We start from the raw sequence: 5,968 nt of genomic DNA on the forward strand, positions 1-5,968 counted from the left end.
AGCTAACAATTATAAATGTCTATGTGCCGAATATGGGAGCCCCCAAAATGTAAAACAATTCATCACAAACATAAGCAACCTTATTGATAAGAATGTGGTAATTGCAGGGGACTTTAACACTCCACTTACAACATTGGACAGATCATCTAGACAAACGGTCAATAAAGAAACAAGGGCCCTGAATGATACATTGGATCAGATGGACTTGACAGATATATTTAGATCTCGGCATCCCAAAGCAACAGAATATATTTTCTTCTCGAGTGCACATGGAACATTCTCCAACATAGATCACATACTGGGTCACAAAACAGCCCTTCATAATTATACAAGAATTGAAATCATACCATGCATACGTTCAGACCACAATGCTTTGAAGCTTGAAATCAACCACAGGAAAAAGTCTGGAAAACCTCCAAAAGCATGGAGGTTAAAGAACACCCTACTAAAGAATGAATGGGTCAACCAGGCAATTAGAGAAGAAATTAAAAAATATATGGAAACAAACGAAAATGAAAATACAACGATCCAAACGCTTTGGGATGCAGTGAAGGCAGTCCTGAGAGGAAAATACATTGCAATCCAGGCCTATCTCAAGAAACAAGAAAAATCCCAAATACAAAATCTAACAGCACACCTAAAGGAAATAGAAGCAGAACAGCAAAGACAGCCTAAATCCAGCAGAGGAAGAGAAATGATAAAGATCAGAGCAGAAATAAACAATATAGAATCTAAAAAAACTGTAGAGCAGATCAACGAAACCAAGAGTTGGTATTTTGAAAAAAAATACACAAAATTGATAAACCTCTAGCCAGGCTTCTCAAAAAGAAAAGGGAGATGACCCAAATAGATAAAATCATGAATGAAAATGGAATTATTACAACCAATCCCTCAGAGATACAAGCAATTATCAGGGAATACTATGAAAAATTATATGCCAACAAACTGGACAACCTGGAAGAAATGGACAAATTCCTAAACACCCACACTCTTCCAAAACTCGATCAGGAGGAAATAGAAAGCTTGAACAGACCCATAACCAGCGAAGAAATGGAATCGGTCATCAAAAATCTCCCAACAAATAAGAGTCCAGGACCAGATGGCTTCCCACTGGAGTTCTACCAGATGTTTAAAGCAGAGATAATACCTATCCTTCTCAAGCTATTCCAAAAAATAGAAAGGGAAGGGAAACTTCCAGACTCATTCTATGAAGCCAGTATTACTTTGATTCCTAAACCAGACAGAGACCCAGTAACAAAAGAGAACTACAAGCCAATATCCCTGATGAATATGGATGCAAAAATTCTCAATAAGATACTAGCAAATCGAATTCAACAGCATATAAAAGGAATTATTCACCATGATCAAGTGGGATTCATTCCTGGGATGCAGGGCTGGTTCAACATTCACAAATCAATCAATGTGATACATCACATTAATAAAAGAAAAGATAAGAACCATAGGATCCTGTCAATCGATGCAGAAAAGGCCTTTGACAAAATTCAGCAACCTTTCTTAATAAAAACCCTCGAGAAAGTCGGGATAGAAGGAACATACTTAAAGATCATAAAAGCCATTTATGAAAAGCCCACAGCTAACATCATCCTCAGTGGGGAAAAACTGAGAGCTTTTTCCCTGAGATCAGGAACATGACAGGGATGTTCACTCTCACCAGTGTTGTTTAACATAGTGTTGGAAGTGCTAGCATCAGCAATCACACAACAAAAGGAAATCAAAGGCATCAAAGTGGCAAAGATGAAGTTAAGCTTTCACTTTTGGCAGATGACATGAAATTATACATGGAAAATCCGATAGACTCCACCAGAAGTCTGCTAGAAGTGATACATGAATTCAGCAAAGTTGCAGGATACAAAATCAATGTACAGAAATCAGTTGCATTCTTATACACTAATAATGAAGCAACAGAAAGACAAATAAAGAAACTGATCCCATTCACAATTGCACCAAGAAGCATAAAATACCTAGGAATAAATCTACCCAAAGATGTAAAAGATCTGCATGCTGAAAACTATAGAAAGCTTATGAAGGAAATTGAAGAAGATATAAAGAAATGGAAAAACATTCCATGCTGATGGATTGGAAGAATAAATATTGTTAAAATGTCAATACTACCCAAAGCTATCTACACATTCAATGCAATCCCAATAAAAACTGCACGAGCATTCTTCTTGAAACGAGAACAAGCAATCCTAAAATTCATATGGACCCACAAAAGGCCCCGAATAGCCAAAGTAATTTTGAAGAAGAAAACCAAAGCAGGAGGCATCACAATCCCAGACTTTAGCCTCTACTACAAGGCTGTCATCATCAAGACATCATGGTATTGGCACAAAAACAGACACATAGACCAATGGAATAGAATAGAAGTCCCAGAACTAGACCCGCAAACGTATGGCCAACTAATCTTCGACAAAGCAGGAAAGAATATCCAATGGAAAAAAGACAATCTCTTTAACAAATGGTGCTGGGAGAACTGGACAGCAACATGCAGAAGATTGAAACAAGACCACTTTCTCACACCATTCACAAAAATAAACTCAAAATGGATAAAGGACCTGAATGCGAGACAGGAAACCATCAAAACCCTAGAGGAGAAAGCAGGAAAAGTCCTCTCTGACCTCAGCCATAGCAATTTCTTACCTGACACATCCCCAGAGGCAAGGGAATTAAAAGCAAAAATGAACTATTGGGACCTCATCAGTATAAAAAGCTTCTGCACAGCAATGGAAACAACCAACAAAACTAAAAGGCAACCAACGGAATGGGAAAAGATATTTGCAAATGACGTATCAGACAAGGGCTAGTACCCAAAATCTATAAAGACCTCACCAAACTCCACACCCGGAAAACAAATAACCCAGTGAAGAAATGGGCAGAAAGCATGAATAGACACTTCTCTCAAGAAGACATCCGGATGGCCAACAGGCACATGAAAAGATGTTCAACGTTGCTCCTCATCAGCAGAATACAAATCAAAACCACACTCAGATATCACCTCACACCAGTCAGAATGGCCAAAATGAACAAGTCAGGAGACTATAGATGCTGGAGAGGATGTGGAGAAACGGGAACCCTCTTGCACTGTTGGTGGGAATGCAAACTGGTGCAGCCGCTCTGGAAAACAGTGTGGAGGTTCCTCAAAAAATTAAAAATAGACCTACCCTATGACCCAGCAGTAGCACTGCTAGGAATTTACCCAAGGGACACAGGAGTACTCATGCATAGGGGCACTTGTACCCCAATGTTTATAGCAGCACTCTCAACAATAGCCAAATTATCGAAAGAGCGTAAATGTCCATCAACTGATGAATGGATAAAGAAATTGTGGTTTATGTACACAATGGAGTACTACATGGCAATGAGAAAGAATGAAATATGGCCCTTTGTAGCAACGTGGATGGAACTGGAGAGTGTGATGCTAAGTGAAATAAGCCATACAGAGAAAGACAGATACCATATGTTTTCACTCTTAGGTGGATTCTGAGAAACTTAACAGAAACCCATAGGGGAGGGGAAGGAAAAAAAAAAAAAGAGGTTAGAGTGGGAGAGAGCCAAAGCATAAGCGACTCTTAAAAACTGAGAACAGGGGCGCCTGGGTGGCGCAGTCGGTTGAGCGTCCGACTTCAGCCAGGTCACGATCTCGCGGTCCGTGAGTTCGAGCCCCGCGTCAGGCTCTGGGCTGATGGCTTGGAGCCTGGAGCCTGTTTCCGATTCTGTGTCTCCCTCTCTCTCTGCCCCTCCCCTGTTCATGCTCTGTCTCTCTCTGTCCCAAAAATAAATAAACGTTGAAAAAAAAAATTAAAAAAAAAAAAAAAAAACTGAGAACAAACTGACGGTTGATGGGGGGTGGGAGGGAGGGGAGTGTGGGTGATGGGTATTGAGGAGGGCACCTTTTGGGATGAGCACTGGGTGTTGTACGGAAACCAATTTGACAATAAATTTCATATATTGAAAAAAAAGATCACACTGTGTCACAGGCACTTTCACAGGTCATTAAAGCTCTTTGTGAATGTGATTCTATATAGTTGTGTAATAATGCATTGAACAATTATACCACAATTAATTTCGTTTTGAACATTTAGATTTTTTTCTAAATACCAATATTTTATATTCAATGACAACAAACATCTTTGGTGTATAACCATTTGCCCATGTGTAAGACTCACTAGAACAGATTTCTGAATTTTCACTTAGTATCCTCATTTTACATATTAAGGGCATTGAAGCTTGGAGAGAGAGCAAAAACTTTGCTCACATGTATGAGAAGTTCATGCATTCTATGAGACAACTTTAGCAGAAATATTCTCCTCAAACCAAATCATCTATACAAGTCTATGGGCAATAATGTTTTTGTCAAGTATAGTCATTAATGCAGTGGAGAAGAGGGGAAAACTAAGAAGTATCAACTGAAGCAATTCCTGTGCCCTCCACGAATAATTCAAAATGACTTTTTCTTTTTCATCTGACAGTGCTGGGTTTAGTGAGCTTTAGGGTTTTAATAAAGAGCTCCAGAATGATTGCCAAGTACTTCAAGTGCTCTCTGAATGCACTTGGTGTTTGCAAGGATTTTCATTTCATAGATTACTTTGTGCAGTAATTTGAGAAACTAAGTGCTTTCCTTTAAGTATACAAAGTTATGATACAATCTGCATTGAAAATTTGTGGCCTTGTGTTGCCTCCCTATCTTAGCATTGGTCACTCTTGTGAGAAGCAAGTTGAATTTTTAATATAATTTGCCTTTTCTCTAGGAACACTGGTGGAATGCCTGCTTCCATTAAAATTGCAATGTAGTGGTGGGGATTGGAGCTTTTCCCTGTGAACAAAATCATCTTACAAGCTACAAAATACTGGTATTTACACTAACAATGTTGTATCAGTCCTGTTCAATGCCATGACTGTCCTTCCCTTTGCTGACTGACACATCAGGCCTGCAGCCTCCTTTAGTGTCACACTCAATAAGGCACCCCTCACTTAACACCTGCTGGTGTTTCTGCCTCAAGCCTTCCCTTGTTGCCTGGCTACCACCTTGGCCTTGGATTTTTCTGATCTTAAAGCTCAGGCTTGTTTGACAAAGCACCTTCCAACTCCAGCTTTGGCTGCTTCACCAATCTTACTCCAAATTGCATATTTCTTGGGATATGGCACATACATGTCATGTCTCTGGCCTTTTTGCATTTGGCCACATCTGAGCCTAGATCAGGCAATTTCCATCAATCACTCACTATCATGAGATGGAGTTGCTCACATGTCAAACTGCAGACTGCATCCTGCTTGCAAAGAGATTTGTAACTTCTGGCTCTAGAATCTCAGAGCAACTGTTTCAATCAATATTATAGTCTCAAATGTTGACATGAAGAGGTTTTGTCAAAGTTTTATGCCCGGCCCACAGATTTTCCTAAATTAAGTGAGTTAGGTTGAATTTTCCTATACATGTTTTAAACCAAAAGGTCAGTTAATATGCCTTCATTACCAAGATAGAGAACGTGTTCCCACCTCCCCAAACCCCCAACACTCTTCCTCTCTCCCTCCCTCTCTCTTGCACACAAAAACACATAATTGCACTATAGTTTATTTATATTAACATAATTTGTTAATGTGTCCTTATCTCATGATAAATTGTGCACTGCTCATGGGTGAAAAAGGAGTCCTATGCATGTTTGTGTTCTGCCCCCCTAGATCTAGCACATGACCTAGAATAAAGTAGTTTTTCCTGATTATTCTCTGAGTGATTAAAGCCATGAATACAGGTGTTAATTCCTTTGAAATATTTATTGCCAAGGTCAAACAAGTGTTCAAGAGTTATTTCCAAACTCAAAGAGTTTTTCAAAGACTAAAGCAGTTATTTGACTAAAGACAAATATGAACAAGTTCTGGAGATCCTTTTAGTAGGACTTCAACCTAATAGCAAATAAGCACATCCCTTCCATTGGTATTTATGAAATGGAGA

The sequence above is a fragment of the Prionailurus bengalensis genome, chromosome X, assembly GCF_016509475.1.
Source record: "Prionailurus bengalensis isolate Pbe53 chromosome X, Fcat_Pben_1.1_paternal_pri, whole genome shotgun sequence".
NCBI lineage: Eukaryota > Metazoa > Chordata > Mammalia > Carnivora > Felidae > Prionailurus > Prionailurus bengalensis.